The following is a 23989-nucleotide window of genomic DNA, read 5'->3' as shown; positions in this document are numbered from 1 at the left end:
CTTTGTTCTGTCTGTCCGTTTATCTGTCTGTCGCTCTATCTAGTTGTTCATTCATCCACCATCTATTTGTCTATATCTGTCTGATTGTGATTTTTAAATTTTTAAGCAAGAAACAAATGCAGTGAAAATTGCAAACAATTCTAAATGAGATACAACATAACCTTATTTCTTATTCCATCACCACTCCACCTTTGGAATCCTCATTCCAAAACAACATAGCAGTTTTTATATGTATAAATAGTTCAAAATATTTTCTAAACTCATAAATACAAAACTTTCTTTCTTTCTAAATGGATGCATATTATGCATATAGCATATTCTTTTAAGATTAAGAATGTATCTGAAGATCACTCCATACTAGTATATTTTGATAAAGTTTTTTTATAAGTTTTTATTTAAATTCCAGTTAGTCAACATAGAGGGTAATATTAGTTTCACATGTGCAATACAGTGATTCAACACTTTCATACAATACCTGGCACTCATCACAAGTGCACTCCTTAAACCCCATTACCTATTTAACCCATTCCCCCACTCACCTCCTCTCTGGCAACCATCAGTTTGTTCTCTATAGTTAAGAGTCTCTTTCTTGGTTTGCCTCTCTCTTTCTCTCTCTCTTTCTCTCAACAAAGTTTTTTTTTTTCCTTTTAATCTACTGAATAATTTTCTACTGAATATTGTATGTGGTTGGGATAGTAATATATTTGTTCAGTCTTTTATCTTTTTTTAAAATTTTTATTTATTTTGAGAGAGAAAGAACATGTGTGCACACGAAAGCCAGTGGAGGGGCAGAGAGAGAGAGAGAGAGAGAGAGAGAATCCCAAGCAAGCTCTGCAGTGTCAGCACAGAGCCCTATGTGGGGTTCGATCCCATGAACCATGAGATCATGACCTGAGCCAAAATAAGAGTCTGACACTTAACTGACTGAGCCCCCCAGATGCCCCTACTCAGTTCTTTATCAATGGAAGTTAACTTCCTTTCCTGTCGTTTGCTCTTCCAAAAAATGTTGCAAGGATCCTCCTTCTTAATATGTCTTTGCATATTTGGGTGATATATCTTTAGGTTCTTTATCTGGAGATGGAATTCCTTAGATTTACTACAACTTCCTGTTAAGCATCTTCTGACATTTTCAAGTGTAATAATATGTTGGTTCTTATCTTTTCTTCAAAGCCAACAGTGAAGCAATGTCTTTTCCCTCTTGGTTTCCATCATTACAACACATTCCCTCTTTTCTGCCTCATGTATCCTTCTTGTAAGCCATCTTGTGATTATTGTGAGCCAATTCATCTCAAGATCCTTAACTTAATTACATCAGCATAGGGTCTTTTATCAAAGATGGTAACATATTCACAGGTTTCAGAAATTTGGACATGAGCAACTTTGGAGATCTATTCTTCACCCAGCCACAAAAAAGGAGGATTTATTGTGATTATCTTGTCCCTATTTTATTATTATTTTGGGAGTAGGGCTGGGCAGTGATGAGAATAGAGTCAAATAACATGTTTTATTTGATAGATTTCTGAGCCACAATCTAAACTTGAAAGAGATGAAGCCACATCCCATGGAGATCCTGAACATTGAATTAGTACATTGACTTCAGTAGGATTTGAAGTTTTTCCTCAAGAAGAAGTTTGCCAAGTTCTACGTGTAGAATAAATAGATAGATAGATAGATAGATAGATAAGTATCTCCCACCACCCCCACCACCACACCACCACCACAATTATTGTAGTAGAATGTATTAGATAACCAGGAATATCCTTAATCTTTCTAAGCATAGAAAGACTATATAAGGCTTTATAAGGCATATAAGAAGCTGCAATTCCAAAATTCCCTTCAAGCAACCTGTAAGTGTAGGTTTATTCTCAAATAATCACAGCAATTCTTGCTCTTTACTCATTACCTATAGAGATTTAGCAGAGCAGTCTGAAGAAGTCCTAGAAGATGATAGTGCATGATTTAAAAAGGGGCAGGGTCCATGAATGCAACTTGCAAGACTATCTGTGGAATACTTGATTGAATTATTGTCATGAGTGAAAAATAAATCAGTATTCTGTTAAGCTAGAGAGACTGGGATGTTGATTATTACAGAAACTAACATTACTTACCCTAAATAATATGCTATGTTTTATTTCAGTATCCAATTTGTGTTCCTCCTATATAGAAATGTCACTGATTTTTTAATTCTAAAAATTTTATATAAAACTACTTCGGAATTTCTATGTAAACTATAATACTATTTGAAAATAATGACAGATTTGCCTATTTCTTTCCAATGCTTCTCCCTTTCGCTTCTATTTCTTGCCGTATTTTTTGCTGGCTAGGCTTGCCAGAACAATGTTGAATAGAAGTTCTGATAATAGTAACAATAGTAATAATAGTCTGCTTTGGCCTACTTCTGATATTAAACAGAATTAACATCAGTATATAATATATTATATAATTTTTTTGCACATAACTTTAATGAGATTTTTTATAGATGAGGAAGTTCCCTCCTAATTTTACTTTGATAAAAATCTTTTTTAAAATAATGAAAATATATGTATATATATTTTTTCTACTGAATGTTTTCTTCAGCTTGTATTGATACAATTATGTGTTTCTTCTTTTATTTGTTGTGGTGAATTACATTAGTGATTTTCCGTGTTTATCTATCAACCTGCAGTTCTGGAATAAACTCAACTAGGTTATGATGTATTATTTTTTGCATGCATGGTTGGATTTTATTTGTGTATATTTTATTTAGAATTTTTGTATCTAGTATCACGAGTGTTTTACGTTAATAGCATAATTTTTTTCATAGTATTTTCTTATTATCTTTTAACATTCTGAGGCCTGTAGTAATATCTCTTTTGTTCATTGTATTCTGTTAATAACGTTTTAAGGTCTGAAGAAGCGGAGTTGTATATCCTATTTTATTTCTAGCATTGTTTATGTGTGCCTACTCTCTTCTTTTCTTGATGAGTCTTGCCAGAAGCTCGTCAGTTTTATTAGACTTTTCAAGGAAACAACTTTGGCTTTGTTGATAGCAACCATATGTTTGATTTCTGTTTTATTACTTTCTACTCTTATCTTGACTGTTTTTCTCAATTTCTTTAGGTTTGCTTACTGGTCTTTTATCAGTTTCTTAGGAAGTATTTCTACTAAGCTTATTATTATCATTTTTTCTATATAAGCATTTAAGCCAGGGGCCAAAAAACTTTTCTTGAAAATGAGCACATAGTGAATATTTTAATTTATGTGCCCAAATATGGACTCTGTACATATCTATGTATTTTTTCTCAACTTTTAAAAGTGTCTAATTTTTTTTTTTTACCTCAATAGGTGTATAAAAGAGCAACAGGCTGGATTTGACCCATATACCAGAGCCTGTCAACACCTGATTTGCCATAAGTTTACATCTAGGTAATATTATAGACTCAGCTAACAACCTTTGAAGTTACTAATTTCAATTTGTAAATATTTGCCAATTTACAGTAGCATTGTGACTCTGATTCATGAGACTTTAGAATTTTTTTTTCTTAACTTCTTAACATTTTTCCCCCCCTAGGAGTTATTTTATTTTTACTTTCTAACTTATTGACATTCTATCTTATGACCTTCCAAACTTCTGAAACTTGCCGAGGCATGCTTCACAGCAAATGAATATTCAATGTATGTTGGAAAAGAAACCATATTTTTTAGTTGGGTTCAGATGTTCTATGAAACATTTAAATTACCTTTAAAATTTTCTCATTCAAATTTTCTATATATTTAACTAAATCTTTCACTATTTGTTCTACCAATCCCTTAAATAGGTATATTAAAATCTCTCATTAAGATGATATTGTTTGTTTCTTGTTATAATTTCTGTAAATGTTGAAGCTATGTTATATTTGCATGTAAATTAAATTTGTTTTGTTTAATGATGAATTTAAAATTTTATCATTATAAAGTAATGGTATTATAATATAAAATTTGCACGGTTTTTGGTGTTTTATTTTGTTTTGGTTTGGATTCATTTTCTTTAAAGTCTTTTTTTTGCTTGGTATTAATATTACTACAACATTTTTGTTATTGTTTTTAGCATTGTTGTGCATTACTTTATTACTTTTATTGTTTAACCTCACTGCATTCTTGTGTTTGATTTTTTTCTCCAGATAGCATATACCTAAGCTTTATTCTTTTATCCATTCTGAAACTATTTCAGTACTTATTTATTTACATTTTTTAAAATATTTTTTCTAAGTTTTGTTCTTTTATTTATTTTTGAGAGAGAGAGCATGCACATACACACGAGTGAGTTGGGGAGGGACAGAGAGAGCAGGAGAGAGAATCCCAAGCAGTCTCCAAGTTGTCAACACAGAGTCCTATGTGGGGCTTAAACTTACAAACTGTGAGATCATGACCTGAGCTGAAATCAAGAGTTGGATGCTTAACCGACTGAGCCACTCAGGTGGCCCAATTTACATTTATTTTAATTACTGATATATACTATTTATACCATCTTATTTTGTACTTTTCATTTTTTGCGCTTTTCCTTTAAGTTGTTTCTGTGTGTAGATTTATTCTACTTTATCCTTTTTGGGATTAGTTATACTTCTTGAATATGTATTTTGGTGTCTTTTATCAGTTCTGGACAACTTCAGTAAGTATCTCTTCAAAGATAACTTTTCGGAAGATAATTAGTAGGAGTACAAATGAAACCAAACTGAACATGAGTTAATTGTTAAATTGGCCTATTGGTAAATGACAATTTATTAGACCATTCTTTTTGTATATATTTTTAAAATTTCATAATTAACAGGTTTTTTAAAAGTAAATATACAACCAGCTACCTAAAAATCACTTTTTAAGTATATTCATAGAAGAGTTTGAAAGCTATTTGTCCCCCCAGCTATTCAGGGCATTTTGATTGGCGTATTATTTTTATATATATTTATTTTATATTTATATAACTCATGCATAAACTAAACACAGAAGACTACAAAAATCTTAAGTATAAAGCTCAGTGACTTTTACAAATAACACACCCTTGTAATCTGAATTAGAATAAGCACCCTAGACAACCCTGCAGCTGCCCCTTACATATATTAGATTGATCCCTTCCAAGGATAACCAATTTCCTGACTCTTAATACTATAGAGTTGTTTTGTCCGATTGTAAATTTATTTAAAATGAGTCATGCAAAATGTGCTGTTTTGTTTCTAGTGTCTTTAGTTTAACGTTGTCTTAATTTGGGTTTTAATTTTAGTAATTCTACTTTTTATTTCTAGAGTTCTCTTTTTGTCAAGCTTACTTGCTCTCTACTGATACTTTACATCTGTCTTTTATTTATTGAAAGATTTTTTGTGTTAATCATATAATCTACTGATTGTTCCAATATCTGGATTTTTTGTGGATCTACTTTTGTGTCGTTTTCTATTCATTTCAATTCATATTACCTTAATTTGCGCCTGTGTCCTTTTTTTTTAGCTAGTATTTTATTTTATTATTTCTTTTCCAGTTTTCCTGAGATGTAATTGATGCATAACACTATATTAGTCTACCTGTTTTTAGTGATATTTATTTATTTGCCAGGTATAGTTTATTTTCTAGGAATTTTTAACTGTGAAAATATAAAGGTGTGGGATGAAGTCGGGCTACTCTAGGAAAGATTTACTTTTACCTCTATAAGGTACACAACAGAAATAACATTATGAGACTTTGGACAACATTCTGGGGTTGAGATTTCTCTGGCAGCTCAGCTACAGTGAATTTAAGAACTATCCCTGTGAAGTTTAGCTCCTTATTACAAATTCTTGCATTGCATTTTATTTGTAGGTTGGAAGTGATAACATTACTTTTGTTATTAGTTTGCTCTTAAACTAGGGTGTGGATATTTGAGATGTTATCTCCTGGTCTATGTTGAGCTATATTTGTTCCATAAGCTTACAAAGCTAAATAACTGATGATTATATTCACTAAGTTTGGGAAATTCCCTCAAGAAAAATTGACATTAGTGCTCTACTTACTACCCTGAGTTCTTGTCTTCATGTAATCTTTGTCTGAGGATTTGTTATATTTTTTGATAGCTCATGGTTTATAAAGAGATGTTTTTTAATGATATTAAGCCATTTACAATACCACCTTTATGGAAATGGAAGTCAACACAAATATTTCTTAGGTTTATTTTTTTCCTTTTTGATCCTTGTAATAATTTTTTTTGTTTGAAATATCTATTTTTTATTATTTTCTGTTTTATTTAGAGTAGATATAATATTTATTGCAAGAAGTGTTTATATTTCTACTTTATAAATTATTGACGTTTTTGTCACCTAAACTGTAATTATAATATTATAAATTATCCATTGCTATAGTCCTTCAGAGGGAACTGCTTTTAATACATCTGTAGTAAATTCACCTCCTAAATTATGATATAATGGGTTTTCATAAGCTCACTTTTATTTTGAGAGCAATATCTTATCATATTTCCTGGAACACAAACAAAATTGACTCCCTTCGGTTCATAAGAGGTTGAATTTTTTTACTTACAAAATGTTCCATGTAAGGACTAAGTTGGTAGAAAAACAAATTAATGCTACATGCTGCAATTTCAGCATCTCCAACTTTTCTTTTTCTCTTTTATCCATTTTCCCCATGCAGCTGCAGGTTTTAGGCTAAGTTTTGGGGGAAAAAAACTATGTGGACATATGTATCCTAGAAATACTAGGGTTGGGTGGAGAAAAGTGAGTGCATATATGTGCATGTACTTTTTTTTTAATTAAAACTTTATTTTTGGTGAGCAGTTTTAGTTCACAGCAAAATTTAGGGGAAAGTACAAAGATTTTCATATACCCCCTGTCCCCACACTTGCATAATCCTCTCCCATTTTCAACAACCCCACCAAGGTGATACATTTGTTGCAAACTGATGGATGAGCTGGCTTGCTCATTTTTTATCCACTTTATCTTCATTTCCCAAGAGGTGCTAACTACAGTCTTATACCACATTTGTATTTTTCTATATTTTTGGTGGCTTTTTCTTTATGAATTATGACATACACTATTTGATACATAAAGAGTCATGATTATTCATTAGAGATAGAAAACTATCATTATGAAGGCCACAGATATCTTTAACCTTTTATATTGGGACTAACCTTGTCTGCTAGTAACAGCCTGATCCTCTGATTTTTCTTTCTTGCACTGCACATCCAACATTGGTCAAATCACTGTGAATAAGTGTGATTTAGAACTCTGACTAGTCAACTTGAGACTAGTAAAAATGTCTATGATGGTAGAGTGGGGATCTGGAGAGTCAGTGAGAAGTTCAATTAAGTTTGACACACACACACACACACACACACACACACACACACAAGATGCTTTTTCCAGAAGAATGGATATGGGTTACTTGATAGGCAAAAACAATACAATATTTATTAAAGAAGTAGATAAATCAAGGTGGCTAAGTCCAGGTCCCACAACTGACATTGGAAAGCATTTGTAAGTTTTATTGGAAGGAATAGTAAGCAATGCACAGGGAAAGAAATGTGGTTTTATTTCTAGGGGGAAAAAGCAAACAGAAAATTTTTAAAACCTAATTTCTTAGAAGATAGGTAACCTATATACCAATTCAACAAATCCACTTGTTTCTTCAAACTATTTTATATTTTATAATATTTCATTTTATTATTCTATATTTTATTTAATAATACTGATTGCATCTTCCTAACATAATTTTCAGAAAGTTCATTTTGTCTCTGCCTAAGATTCCTGCTCTGCTTTGGGGGAATGAGGGCGGAGACTGGTGCACTCAAAGGTGGTTGGTAGGAATAGGAGACTAGGAAAGAAAGCTGAGAGATGGAAACGTAGAAACAGAGCTGTTTCGCCTTTCCATCTTTTCACCCATCAGTACACAATTTTTGTTTGTTTGTTTTGACTCCTCAGTCTACATCTGCAGCAGGGTGAACAGGCAAAGCTGAACATTTTTCGAAATGCTATTCTAAAGTCCAAATGAAATCCAGTTGTAGTTATTAGTATCTTGGATAAGCTGCTATTGCAAAGGCCAAAGAGCAGTAGCTAATAAATGTGAAAGTTTAATTTCTCTTTCAATTAATAGTTCAGTCCTGAAATGACAGTGGCTCCGTGATAGTAGTTACCCAGTATCCTTCTACCTTATTAATCTGAGGCCCTCGATACACTGCTTCCACGTCATGTCAAAAAGGGACCTAGGTTCCATTTCTCAAATCTGTATTTCAACCAAAAGAAAGTATAGAAGAGACCTTGGATGGCATGCTCCCGGCCTCTAATGGTATGGCCTAGCAGTCGAACTGACCACTTCCTGCTCAATCCTGTCAGCCTGGGTGTAGTCACATGGCTCAATATTGCTGAAATTGAGCCTAACAAACATAGTCTTATCTGGCCATGTATGCTGATACAATTTTGTGTCTTTATTACTAAAAAATAAAGAAGGATATTGTGGGAAAACCAGTTTATGACTTGCCAAAGAAAACTAAATATAGATAGATCATTAGGTAAATTGTTCTGCTTCTGAGGAGTTATAAGGATTTTTAGAAATTAACGTCAGATAAATGCCTACCTAGTACTTGGAAAGCATACAAATACACCTTGAATGAATGAATCAGTGAATGGCTTAGCCATAAAAGACTGGGTTAAAAATGACAGTAACAGAGCATGCCAGACTCACAGAATCAATTTAGTAAATATTTACTGGGGGACGGTAGACCAAGATTTATGTTAGACACTGGGATAACAAACATATAAGACAGAATCTGCAACCTGCTCTAATGTGCTAAAAAATCATAAGGAAGAAATGTAAAACTAATTATATGTATATAAAATTTTAAGATTCTTGAATTCTCAACATCAGTATCACAACTCTTCTCCAGGGTTTAAACCCTATTGGCTTACCTCCAAGAAGAATCACAGATATGTTTCCTGTGATGCATGCACCTCTTCTCAGCCTTGTGTAGATCCACACATATATTATTAACCAAATTCATGAGTCTGATGTACAAGCAGAATGTTAATGTGTTTCTTTGCAATAAAACATTCTTGCCACACAGACCACAAGACTCAATAGTGACATGATGAATGTATTTTTCTCTTTAGGAAACCTTTGCAGAAAGACAAGTCACAATAAAAAGGTTTCTTGATGAACATCAAATCTCAAAACTGCATGAGACAAATTGAAAATGTAATATCTGTAAGAGCCAAATACATCCATTTTACCACAGAAGTTTCCTAAGCGATGGGACTGGGATATTTGCAATATATCGTCATAAGCTTATCCCATGAGTGCTTCAGAAATGGTTTCAGCCCTCATTTTACTCCCATTTAATGTTATTTTTTTTAAAAAATCAGACCACTGTTGATCAACAGTGTGCCATCTCAAACCTGGCTCTGAGTGCTGATTGATATATATTTTGCTTGGATATCCTAATGTTTTTTCCAGCAGGTAATTATGGAGTCATCTCATTTCTTTCATGTGATTTTGAATGTTATTCTTAAAATTTTACTCACTCTGTTAATTTCATCATAAAAATTTATTAAAATATATTAAGAAGTGCATTCGTATATTCTTCAAATATTTAAAAATACAAGATAAACTGGACCAAATACTATACCTAGTGTACAATAAACATGGAAACAGAGAGCAGGAAAAACTCTTTATATAAACCATTATGTTTGAACAGGGCTATGAAGAATGAATAAGATTTCAAAAGTGGAAAAATGGTCAAGAGCAATCAAGGTCAAGGATTCTGTGAAAATAGGCATAAAATTACAAGGCATGTTTATAGAGTGGTAAGTAATCTGATAGGCCTAGAGGATAATAGTGTTTTAATATAAAATGACATTAGAAAAATTATAATTATGTGAGATGCCATGACAAAAATATGATCTTTTTACTATTATAATTTTAGTAATGATTCAGAACATGTATTTGTGATAATTGATCAAAAAAAGAAAGACTATAGAATCAATGAATTTAACATCCTCAATGTGTGTGACAGAAAAAGCAGAAAATTAATAGAAAATGATCTAACCAAAGAGTTGCTTATCTAAAGTTATACAGTAAGCATTGAATTTCACTTTCTCTTTTTTATTCTCTCCTTAATTATCAGGCTTCCCGAAAAAAAAAAAAAAGCAGCTTGTTAACACACAAGATTGTCTAGATCTATCATATATCTATCATATATAATACCCTTTCTTTTAGTTTAAAAAGTGTTGCAGCTAAAAAAAATCATCCTGAAAAGGAGACTTTAAGTGTCCCCAATAAAGACAGTACTGTTCTTGCACATGAACTCTTAAATCTGATATTAAACAATCAATAAATGGAACTTCTCTGCAGCATTTTGTCAAACCAACAGAAGTTGCCTTATTGGGGGTTGCAAATGAAATACTGTATATGTGGATAACAGTAAAATATAAAGAGAGCTATAGACTGAAAAATACTGTTAAAAATTGAAAATTATACTGCATCCAAAGGCAATTAATTTATCTCCCTAAGTACTACAGTGCAAAAGCAATCAGTTGTTTAAGATTGGTCTCCAAATATGGTGGTTAGGAATATATCATGGGGAAATATTTGAAAAAAATATTATGTAAGGGCTCAGAAATATTTATCACTTGAGACATGTCTCTATAAGTCTTCCTTTCCATGCTCCTTCGGGAAAGGTCATAGGTGTACATGATTCCCAGCTCAAGTGACGTGACTCAATGGACTAAGCTCTACAAAGAAAGGCAGAAGTTAGTCATCATGTCACTTTTTCCAGGTGCCAGAAAAGCATAGGGTGAAAGCCCCAGCCAGTCAAACTTCACAAATAACTTCATTTGACTTATTTGGCTGACTATAAGACGGCTCATGTCAGATACGTCAACAAACTTTGGCAGAGGGTTAGTTGTGAACGATGTTTATTCATAAAAAGCATGGATCATTTGTAGTTGAAAACTTATATAAAGCATTGTCTCCAGGTGGATTTACTGCTTCAGGAATGCCACTCTGAAGTATTCAATTTCTGTAGGAATCTCATTTTATAAAAAACTAGCAAAGGAAATCTTCTTCAAGTATTAGGGGGAGAAGATGATTCTACTGAAGAACAGATATTGGCTTCCCAAGTGTCAGTGTCTACGTACATCTATTTGAATACTTAGGATGGAAGAGACCTAAGGAGGAGAGGAACTTCATAGACACTCTTCATCTTAATATAGCCTGCACCAATGACCATATTTCGTAATTGGCAAAAAGTACCCAGGGGAAAGAAGATGTGGGAAAAAAAGTTAAAAAGTAATAAATAAAAAAAAAACTCATCATGAAATTTTTAATAAAAGTGCCATGTAAATTTGCTCCTAGACTCCCAGACAAATCACCTGAAGTCGGTACTGTTTCTTAACTTTTCACCTAGGTATGCACAAATCTGCATAATATCAACGAGAAATTGGAAAAGTTGTAGAAACGGATGTTATGGAGGCCCTTTATATTTCTCGGAGGAGTTTTCTATACTAGTTCTAGATAATGAGTACTGTACAGTTCGGGGGAAAAAATGACATCCAATAATGATTGCCTGATCATTTCTTCTTTCAATTATAATGACCACAATTTCACTACCATTGCTTCTTTGAAGGCCACATAACAGCTTTAATCACCAGTTTTGGGGCTGCATTCTGAAGTCCTTTCCATTTGTAACAGGTTTACTAATAGCTCTATAAGGAGCTTGTCTACACAACACCATTGGTTGCTTAGCATGGCAGTCAGCACCTCCGGTCATACCAACAGTGCAGTAAATGAAAATGACAGGAAATTGCTTCTTTATGTGTAGGTTTATGATAGAAGGAGCAGTACTGAAGCATGAGAGATTCTTTAATTAATAATGATAAAAACCACCTTAGTATTCAGGCATGCTCAGCACAATTCTAAGTGCTTTGTTTTTAGTACTCACAAAAATCCAGTTAGTTACTATTATTATCTAAACCTACAAATCAGGAATTTAGCACCAGGAGCGTAAATAACTTGCTCAGAGTCACACAGCTAAGTGATGAAGTGAAAGATTAAACCTGGACATTCTGAATTTGCAGGCTTTATACCTCACTGCATAGTGAAATACTCTGACCCTTAGCACTATTATTTCTGAAGGAAATTTTACAAATAGAAAACCCTTGCGATTTTTTACATATAATCACTGTTTTCATTTAAAATACTAGTTTATGGGGCACCTGGGTAACTTAGTTAGGCATCCGACTTCAACTCAGGTCATGGTCTCACAGTTCCTGAGTTTGAGCCCTGCGTCCGGCTCTGTGCTGACAGCTCAGAGCCTGGAGCCTGCTTCGGATTCTGTGTCTCCTTCTCTCTCTGCCCCTCTCCCACTCGTGCTCTCTCTCTCTCTCTCTCCCAAAAATAAATAAACATTAAAACAAAATAAAATACTAGTTTAAGGGTGCCTGGGTGGCTCAGTCAGTTGACCATCTGACTTCAGCTTAAGTCATGATCTCTCAACTCCTGGGTTTGAGCCCCACATCGGGCTCTGTGCTGACAGCTCAGAGCCTGGAACCTACTTCAGATTCTGTGCTTCCACTCTCTCTGCCCCTCCCCTGCTTGTGCTCTCTCTCAAAAATAAATAAACATTAAAATATATATAAAGCATAAAATAAAATACTAGTTCAGGCTCACTAGAAAGTAGTTTCAATTAGTCAATTAATTTCAAGGCGACAAGTGTCATTAAATTTTACATTTGTATTCATGTTTATTATGTTTTAGTATTTCAAGAAATAAGCATACAGCAAGCTTTAGAAAAAAGTGTCATTTCAGTATGTGGCTTCCTCAACGGCCTGTGAATACAGCGCGACTCATTGCCTGACCGTAACTTTCTTGTTTTCAGATGGCCTTTTTTCAATTGATTTTATTTACTTTCAAAGTGACATTTCAACAGAGGTATCCACTCTCATTTCCACTCTCCTTTGACATTTCTGTGACTTAGAGTGCAAGGAACTGCTTGCCAAAGACTTGCTAGATTGATGTTGGGAGGAAAAGGAAAAAAAAGATCTGTAGATAGCAGATGTTTCTTTTCTTCTTGTTGTGCCTATTACTTTGAAAAACTGACACTGCTTAAAAACAGATTTCAGATGTTCTGTGTTTTTGGCAGCAAGAGTGAATGTGTTGTTGCCCAAGTAGGAGAAGTATAAGTATTGTCTAAACAGGCAAATTGAAGATGGAGGATGGACGAATGAATAAACTCTCAGAAATACTTGGTGTTTTGTTTTGTTTTGTTTTTTCTCCTCAATGAGCAATTCGATACAAGAAAGCCCTAAGTTGGCTGGGTGACTTCTTTACTTACACATTTCATTTTGACCTTGTCAAGGCCTGGCTAATACTCTAAATAATTCTTGAACCGATCTACTTTTATTCTTTCTTATTTGATAAGTGGTTCATGGAAATTTTTCAAATCTCAAATACGACCAGTTAGAGATATTTGGGGAGGTACATCTCCATGTCATGGATGAATAATTTAGCCAATAGTTCCTATAAGATTGTTACTATCATCACAAAAGACACTAATCAAGTTTCTGTTAATACAGAAGGGGTCTTGTACAAATTATTAAAAGCATCCCTGTCTCCCAGGTAGACTAATTGAAAAAAAGAATAGTTTCCTCCATGGGAAAAAAAAATGGCGAAAGGGCATCAGCGCTTCCAGGCTAAGTGCAAACCCATGTAGAGCCTTGAGCAACTGAGCAGGGGCTGACTTAAAGTCCTTACTTGAGCCCTACTTTATGTATTTCAGCAGGGCGCCAACTGCACACACAGATTTTGCAAATAGATTAAAGCATTTATCCAGCAGTTTTTCAGAGTTTCCTGATTTAGTGTTCTCACAAAATTCCTCCATTTTCATATTCTACTCACTTTGAGATCCAGAAAATGGGTTAGAGTGGGCTATGGATGGCAAAACCATTGACAATTGAGGACTAAGTCAAGAAAATTCAAGAAGGCCATAATAAGAGTCATGATATATCTATCATGCATCTTCCTTCAGATTCCTTTATCTTCCTAAATGTGTCAGAGCAGAGTTATTTTGTCTGATACATCAGCTTGGTTATGAATACTGTTAAAGCATAGTTTTGAAGAAATGTTTGCATACATTCCTCCTCTCCATGTGTCACATAGGTAATGAAAACTAAGTACATAAGTAAACTACATAAGTAGCTGGCAAACTAAGACTGTCTTCTTAGGCTATATGGGGGGACTGACATGGCTCTCTCTCTCTCTCTCTCTCTCTCTCTTTAATTTACACTGGTAGAATCCTGGAAGGTAAAAGTTTAATAAGAACTCTTAAGACATTGATTACCTTCACAAAAGTTGCCATCCCCTTGGTATGCAGAGCCACTTTTGGGAAATGGTAGATTTTTTTTTCCATAAAGAGCCCCAGGATCTTATGGGAAACATAGGACGGCATCAACAAACATCCTATCATATTTAAAATTGGAGAAATGAATGGGATTTTGGCACCCCAATCAATATATATTACCAGGAAGGCACACAGGAAACAAACAAATAATAATAATAATAAACTTCTACTGAGGAAGGGCAAGTCTAGGTTGAAGAATTAGTTTCAAAAATTTTAAGTAATTTTTGGGAGAGTATTGTTTAAAGAATAATGTTGGACCGATGCTACAACCTGAGTGATGCTGGATACTCCTGTCATTGTGATATTTGAGCTTTAGGGAAAAGTGACTGTGCATGTAAGATATAAGATAATTTCAATTTTGCAAGCCCTGAAGGGTTTCCAATAGTTCTGCCCAAGAAAATGGACTAATAGTGTCATGCATGCAGTAAACAAAGCATCCAGGAGAGTATGCTACTCAACAACAATACTGTGGGATAGGGAAAGGAAATAGCAGAAGAGGATTTATCCGAAAACAAACCTCTCTCTCTCTCTCTCTCTCTCTCTCTCTCTCTCTCTCTCTCACTGTATTAAGGCAGAATATACCCTCATTTAAGAATTAAAAACTCAATTAAGATTAAAAAAACAACAACAACTACTGGGTAGGGACAGCCCTGATGAAGGAAATACCATACTTCCCAGTAATAAGGCAGGTAATGGTAAAATGATTATTTGGAAAACAAGAAATGTGGCTATATTTTACCCCAGATTAATGAAGCAAGTCATATGAGGTATAGAAAACATCTATCATTATCTGTATAAAATGCTCTGCTATTTCATTTATCCTGCCATTCTGCACGATCACAAGTAATCATGTCTATCCTGTACCATTAATGTACACTGTATGATTACAAAAATAGAAAACTAGAAAAATGATAATTCTGTCTTTGGTAAGACAGTCTCTTATAATCAGATTTTACTCTGGTACAGAGAGGCACTTGGCTTGATCCCTTTTGTTAGTTCATTTACTGCCATCCCTTCCATCCCACCCCTGATGTCTCCATCCTCTAAAAATGGGTCAATCGACAAGTGAAATATTTAATGGATTCTAATTGTCAAGGTTTTTCCCCCAACAATTTCCATTACAAAGTAAGTTAAAGTGAAATATTAATATGTGTATGGTACCCTTCTTGAATTTGGGTACTAATTAGTAGAGTGTGATATTCAAGTAAAAGACCAAATCATTTATTTAATTATACCATTAGATTCTAAATTTAAGCCTAACAGACTGTGAAGTATTGGATGTGTTTCAAGAAAATGTTATATTAACATTACATGTCTGTGTGTGTGTGCATTTATATTTGTATGGATACATTTACTGAACCTTATTGCCTTCATGTGTTGAATAACAATTATAAAATGTAAAACTATCAGTTTAACCCTGGTAAACTTTAAACTCAAATAAGTCTGTTGGATCCCACATATTTTGTTAAATAACTTGTAACAGTTTAAAGGATGGTAATATGTTTAATACTATAATATGAAATAGCCTATCTTGGAAATATTCCAATTAAAGACTAAACTACAGCATATGTAAACATAAACTTAGATTTTTGCAAACCAAATCCATTTGTCAAGAATGAAAATATTACCCAACTTTGACCTAAACTCACATTGTTATCTGAAATTTGACACTTGGCAGTGTTATGAAAATTAGGGTTTTTTACATGTAAACTGGAAAATAAAATCTACTTAAATAATATTACTATGTATATTACAAGGACAAAATAAGCTATTAATATTTTGCTGAAATTATATATAGATGCTGTAGAAAATAAAATTCATAGATTAATAAAAGATTACTTCACTCAAATGTCAATTGAAAAATATAAACAAATCTCAAAGGAAAGAAATATGGCACTAGATAAAGATACTATAAGAATATAGATACCAAAAAAGGGTAAATTGGAAGTCTGTATACTTAAAAAGCATAATTATTAGTAACAAAACAATGCATATCACATAATACCATAGCTCAGCAATTGGCGTGATAAACAATAAATGTTAGATTGTTAGATAAACAATAAATGTAACTGTTGATAAACAGTAAATGTTAGATGTGTGAGCAAATAAAGCTATTGAATAAAAATAATTGAGGTATTCATGCTTGGGAGCATTGAAAGAAGACCACGTAGTTAGATGTTGTGTCGGAGACAGTAGGAATAGATAATGACAGAAGTATTAATGAAAAAGAGATCATTTGGAAATTAGAAATAAAAAAATAAGTTACTGTATGAAAGTCGTGCCATGAGCAATTAAACTTTGTTTTTGTTTTTTGTAATATTAGAAAATGTCAAGCATTTTAAAAAGACCAAGGAAAAAGTTTTTGGGGCACCTGGGTGGCCCAGTTGGTTGTGTCCGACTCTGATTCTGGCTCAGGTAATAATCTCATGGTTTGTGAGTTCAAGCCCTGCATCGGGCTCGGCGCTAACAGCATGGATCCTGCTTGGGATTCTCTCTCCATCTCTCTCTGCCCCTCCCCTGCTTTCTCTTTCTCTCTCAAAATAAATAAATAAACATTAAAAAATTTAAAATAAAAGACCAAGGAAAAGTTTCCTATGGAGAAGCTGACCTTCCAGAAGGAGGGAATTAAGAAGTAAAAATTTATTTGAGTTCAAATATCTTCTAAAATGTGTATTTCACCATAGCAGAAGCAAAGTTTTTATTTTTGTGTCTGTGGGCACAGAAAACAACTGCTGACTTCTTGATATAAGAAAATAATTGGATTGGGTTTTGACTTAGAAGCACAGAATTTGAGGCCAGCATGAAATAATTTTGAGAGAGAGAGAGAGAAAGGAAAGAAGAATGAACTCCTGAGGTATATGAAATATAATGAAACAAGTTATTAGTAAGAAACTAAGAAACAGTATTTTCAAGTACTTCATGCCTACTCCATGAATAAGTATCATAAAGATTAAATTTATTCTTATTATACTAACCCATTCCAAAACTACACAAAGAAAAATATTTTCTCTCTCTCTCTCTTCTTTCTTTCCTTTTAATTTTTTAATATTTATTTATTTATTTATTTTGAGAGAGAGAGAAACAGAGAGAATGCAAACAGGGGAGAGGGAGGGGGAGAGAGAGAATCCCAAGCAGGTTCCATGCTGTCAACACAGAGCCCATGCAAGGCTCTATCCCATGACTGTGAGATCATGACCTAAGCAGAAACCAAGAGTCACTCAACCGACTGAGCCACCCAGGGGCCCCTGTCTTTCTTTCTATTTGCTACTTCTTCCCTTATGGAGAGAGCTGAGTGGGAAAGATGCTGTGATTGCAGCAGCCATCTTGCAACTGTGAGTAGGGCATCACCCACATAATCCTGATACCTAGTGGAAGAATGGGGTGTACTTGGAAATGGGTGGTTCTCTCATTCACAGAATCAACAACTGGACCATTGACTTTGGAAGTTAACTAAAAAATATACGTTCTTATGATTTAAGCCAATTTTATATAGTCTTTCACGTGTAGCCAAACGCTCCAAATGATGTATGTAGCGATTACATTCGTATATTATTTAAAAATTAAGTGTTGTGTTTTGGCTCTTACGAAAAAATATTTTGAAAAGAACCTGGCTAAAATGCAATGTTGTGAAGAAGACAACATAAAATAATTGAAAATGAAAAATGTGAAATCTGTTTTAAGATAATTAAAAGCCATTGACAAATTACACATTTAACCCTATGTATTCATGAAGTAACCACTTCGAGCCGGCTCTTTTATGTCTAGTCAACACAGAGTACCAAACAAGGAAAGAGAAAAAAAATACATTAAAACAATATATGTATTTTGGGGCACCTGAGTGGTTCAGTTGTCAAGCCTCCGACTCTCGATTTCGGCTCAGGTCATGATCTTGCAGTTTGTGGGATGGAGTGCCACGTCATGCCCTGCGCTGAAAGCATGAAGCCTGCTTGGAATTCTCTCTCTCCCTTTCTCTCTGTCCCTCTCCCCCACTCGTGAGCATGCTCTCTTTTTCTCAAAATAAATAAATACACTTTAAAAAATAAAACAATATATGCATTTAGATAAGAATATGCACCTTAGAAAATTAAAAGATGACAAAAAGGATCTCTTAAATCGTTAGGAATTATACAGTTTTAGGAATTTCAAATGTTATAGCTGCTAATATAGCAAACCTATTTCATTATTAGTCTTGTATCAAAAGTTTGACAGAGTATTAATGCCATTTCAAATTTTGTATCATTATGCAACTCAATGTTTGAACACACAGTGTCAACATGATACATATCTGTAAATATGGAATACAACAAAGCACTTATGCTGTGAATAATGATAGTGTTGAATTATGTTTTCAAATCATTTATTCAAATCATCGGAAAATTATGCTCTAGAACATACCCATAAACACATGGTTGATGTATGAAAACTCCCAAGAATAATAAACACGGTAATAAAAATTGACATAAAAACATTAAGTTTACTAGCAAAAAAAAAAAAACGAATTAAACAATAGCCATTAATCCTCTCATTGGATATTACATATGAGAAAATTAGATTATTATTAGTATAATTCACTTTAGTAATTAATATCAATTTTCTAATGTCATTAATTGCAGTGCTAAAATAGATTGTATTTTTTTTTACTTCTTCAGAAGTCATCACTCACAAAACCCATGATAGTAAAAATGAGAATAACAAAAAGTGATAGAAAAGAATGCACATATCATATTTTCACTTTGAATTCATTTTTATGAACAGCCATGAGAAAGTTCAGTTAGTTTATTAACTGTTCTGAGAGAGTAACTGTCTTAATTTGTCTTTTGGAATGAGGGTAAGTTACTCAACCTGCAAGAATAACATGGTAAGTACATTTTCCTCACTGATTCTCTCACCTAAATTTGGGTCTTTGCCAGGATATTTTTGGTGGGGGAGAAAAGAGCCACCACTGTCAGAGCACCTAAAACAGAGCCACAGACCAGCTGCATGCCTTACATGGAAGCATGGCAGAACCATTCTGGCACACTGCTGACTTTAGCCATGCTGAAATCTTTTTTTTTAAATATTTATTTATTTTAGAGAGAGAGAGAGAGAGAGAGCAAGAGTAAGGCAGAGGGAGAGGGAGACGTAGAATCTGAAGCAGGCTCCAGGCTCTGAGCTGTCAGCACAGAGCCTGATGTGGGGCTTGAACTCACTAACCATGAGATCATGACCTGAGCCAAAGTTGGACGCTTAACCCACTGAGCCACCGAGATGCCCCCACACTGAAATTCTTGAAGGTACTCTAATGCCTGCTTCTCTAAATGATGCTTCCTTTGCTAATAATGTTTCTCCCTTCCCTGATAATTTCCTATTTGTCTTTCTAGACTCAGTCCATAAATCATTTTTCATGAGACTTTCACAGATTTTTAGCTGAGTTAATTGTGTCCCTTAACTACGCTTTCATAATCTTTTTGTCAACTTCATCTCATTACTCTATTCATCTCATTCATTCATTCATTCATTCCTTTTCCATGCTCTGCAGTGTAAAACATTCTTCATCTAATTCGAACCTGTGAATCTCCCTGCTTCACTCCAAACAAATAAATATTCTTTAAGTTCCACTTCCTCCCCAAAAATGACTTGACACGTATTTCACAGAGAAATTAGATGTTATTACATTAGAGTGCTCTAAATCTCCTACTACTATATAAATCAACCTGTATACAAACAAACCCAACTTTTCCCTGCCTTTTTGTAAAATTGAGGACCTGTCCTTTGACCTCTGTAAGGTCAGTCCATACCTACCCCTCAGATCTATCTGGTCTCAAGAACCCTATAATATCACTTCTTTTTCTCTTTTGAATTCAGCTTTTCCTCTTAACTTTGGTTAGAGGAAGATCATTCTTACCATCAGTCAAATATTCTGTTCCAAAGACACCATTTGTGCTAGTCACTATGCTCACATATATATTTTGTCATCATATAATTTGACCGCTGAAAAGTATTCAGTATTTTTCAACATTCCTTTATCTTGAAAGATCCCCTTTCCATAGGCTTTTATGACTATGAAATCATGCCCTTGTTATTCTTCTAATGTCTTTTTTGGCAACAAATTCTTCATTTCCTTTACAGGTTTGTATGTCTGTATGCAACTGTTAAGATATTGGAAATACCCAAAATTCTGTCCCAGATTCTCTTCTAAATCCTGTCATAATTTCTTCTATGCCCTCTATGATATTTATCAAATTGCTTCTGGTCTAATCTATGAGATAATCAACTACCTTCTTGACATTTCCATGTGTATATTGCAAAAGTACCACAAACCAACAAGTCCAAAAAGTAGCTAATAATCTTGCTTTTCCTTGTCAATCTCCCAAACATGGTTTCGCTCCAATTATTTTTCTCTTAATAAATAGAGACACTGTTCATTTCATTTCACAAGCCAGGAATTTGAAAGTTAACTTTCTTTTTATGTGTACCAACTTTATTATAAAAGTCACAGATAAACAGCCAGTGAGTCAGGAAGGGCACTGAGATGTCATGACTGAGGAGCCTCGATCCCTTTGGAACTGGTGTTTGCCACCTTCCCAGAACTTGGATGTGTTCACCAACTCAGAAGCTCATCAAATTTCATTGTTTAAGGATTTGTTTGTTTGTTTGTTTGTTGAAAGCTAACTTTGATTTTGATTTCTCCCCCTCTATGTCCTTTTCTATTTTAATCTATCACCAATCTTATGATTTTTACATCACAAATATCTCTTCATTCATTCACTTCCCTCCATCTCATTCCTATTCAGTAGTTTAAGCCACCATCATTTTCCATCTGGACTACTACAGCCTTTTCATTGGTCTTTGATTTTCTTTTATCTTATCTCCATATTTCAGACCCAATGATATTTTTAAAACCTGATAATCTAACCATGTTAGTCCATACCTGAAATCTTTCTGCTTTCTGTGAGCCAGGAAAAGCCTAATATTTTAAACTGGTATATTCTGCTTTGTCTGAGCTAGGTTTTTTTTTTTTTTTTTCCATTTATTTTGGTATCTATGTTGTCTGTTTGTCTCCTAGCTTTATGGAGATATATTTAATGTACAAAAAAATGTACATATTTAATGTATACATTTTGTTGAAATTGGACATATGTATACTCTCATGATACCATCACCACAATCAAGGTAATAAACATATTCATCATCTTCAGAAGATTTCTTGTGTCCCTTTGTGTGTGCATGCGTGTGTGCATGTGCATGTGTGTGTGGGGGGGGTTAAGAACACTTAATATGAAATCTACCCTCTTAACAGTTTATAAGCGTACAACACTGTATTATTCCAGTTGTCTTATCCTGTTTTCTCCATCCTTGTTTTGGACCACTCTTCTCCAATTTGTCGGGGCTCTGGTCACACTGGAATCTTTCTGTTCATCACATGTGTCATGTCCCCTTTTACCACATGCTTTCTTTTGCCTGAACATATTTCTTCCACCCTTCATTCAGTAAACCCCCATTCATCTCACAAATATCAATTCAACTGCTTTGTCTTCATGAAAGCGAATCCTAACTCTGATTAGTAGGTCTCCTTGGCAGTACAGTAGTCCCCCACTTATCTATGTTTTCATTTTGTTTTGTTTTTTCCTGTGGTTTTAGTTACCTGTGATCAACCATGGTCTGGAAGCAGATGATCCTCCTTCTGACTTACTGCCAGAAGGTCAATAGTAGCCTAACACTATGTAACAATGCCTACATCATTGACTTCACTTCACCTCATCATATAGGCATTTTATTATCTCACATCACAAAAAGGGTGAGTATGGTACCATAAGATATTTTAAAAGAGAGACCACATTCACATAACTGTTATTACAGTTTATTGTTATAATTATTCTATTTTATTATTAATTATTGTTGTTAATCTCTTCCCATGCCTAATTTGTAAATTAAACCTTGCCATAGGTTTGCATGCATGGGGAAAACACGGTATATATAGGGTTCAGTGCTATCTGCACTTTCAGGTTTCCACTGGGGGGGGGAGTCTTGGAACATATCCCCAGCAGATAAGGGGAGGCTACTGTATGTCTCTTTTTTTCAAGGTTCTTACACCTTTGAAATTTTCTATTTTTCTGTGTGATCATTTAATTTATGTCTGTTTCTTTCTATACACCCTAAACTCCATGAAGCCATAGAATATATCTAACTTTATTCTATATCAAGTGCAAGAGCCAAGCATAGTGCTTGAAATATATTAGGTAATCAATTCCATCTGTTGAATGAATATTATTTTCACATTTTTAATTTCTATTTCTTTCTCTTTTCCCCCGTAAGGTCAGAGATGATGAAATTATTCATCTTAGAATTCTCAGTGCCTTAAATAGTTCCTCAAATCTATTAAGAAAAAAAGTGATTTTTTTTTCATAAAGGAGAATAGATTGAAAATGTAAGGGAAATCATGTATTGGGGAAGATGAGATACAGTTATTATAAATTCTTCAGAAAATGTTAATTGTTTATTATAATTACAATGACATCTAATAGGACAACACTGAATTTGAAATGACTCCCTTTTTCCTTTGTTTTTACAAGTGCTTTGCACTTTGATTTGTTTTCCATTACCATTTTTAATTACTGAAGTAATTTCAATAACTTACATAAGGCTGGTGATGTGAATAAAAGAAGGAATTGCCCCCACAGAAATCTTGTCAATTTCTGTTATTTAACTCTTGTAAATAATTCATTTCAAACTGCAAGTGGTAAGGAAGCAACTTTGCCTTGTACGCTCATTAGCCTATTTATTAACACCAATCTCAAATAAAACCATTATAAATAATTTGAGGAATTAGTGTATTTAATCTTCAACTTTTAATTTTTCTCTTTGAACCTAAAAAGAAATGATATCTTTGTACATTTAATAATGGAAATTAGGAAGGAATTGTGATTCTGTTGTAAATTTTTATTTATTCCTTGATCGGTATAACACTCTCATATAAATATTAAACCATTATAAGATGGGACCTATAATATACATATTAATATTATGAAAATTGTCATTCTAGTCAAGGTAAAACTATTTACTATTTGATATGTGACATTGTATGTCAGTTTTCTCAGATATTTGTAAATAATGCTGAGAAAATATTTTGATAGTCTAGACTGAAATGTGTTCATTAAAAATCAAATGCCATTCCATGATATCAAACATTATTTTTACTGCTTTCTTTTGCTATTACTCATGTTTCCAAATATCGTCCTCATTACAAGTGGAGAATGAACCAACTGCATCCCTGCAGTTTGTCTCAGAAAGATAGAAAAAATGTTCCCAATTTGGTGTTCCCCAAGTGTGCATTAGTCAGGCGGAGTTAATGGAGCTATCTATCACTTCCAGCTCTCCTCTGTGAGCAGAGAGCAATAGATGACCCAGCTGACTCAGCTCAGCTAGTTTGTTATTCATAGGCTGACTGCAGTGCCGTTATGGTGGACTCGTCACAGACATCTCAGGCTCGTTTGGGCAAACGTATCTGAACTACCATATCAACTCTAGAGGTGATTGTTGCAGATAAGGTCTTAATTCAAATGGTGTAGTTGGAGAAATCATTAACTCCATCTGTGAATAGAAATAAAAACCTTTGACCTGATATTTTAT

General features: G+C 33.8%; 1 long non-coding RNA gene across 2 annotated transcripts in view; it reads right to left on the bottom strand.

Moving 5' to 3' along the window:
- Positions 1–22067, bottom strand: part of LOC125933851 (uncharacterized) — a 49278-nt gene extending 27211 nt beyond the window's left edge. For both annotated transcript variants that reach the window (XR_007461124.1, XR_007461125.1), the window contains exon 1: positions 22005–22067. This is a non-coding gene — a long non-coding RNA (uncharacterized LOC125933851). The remainder of the gene's footprint in view (positions 1–22004) is intronic.
- Positions 22068–23989: the final 1922 nt, after the last annotated feature.

The sequence above is a fragment of the Panthera uncia genome (assembly GCF_023721935.1).
Source record: "Panthera uncia isolate 11264 chromosome A1 unlocalized genomic scaffold, Puncia_PCG_1.0 HiC_scaffold_16, whole genome shotgun sequence".
NCBI lineage: Eukaryota > Metazoa > Chordata > Mammalia > Carnivora > Felidae > Panthera > Panthera uncia.
This window is presented reverse-complemented; position numbering and strand designations above follow the sequence as displayed.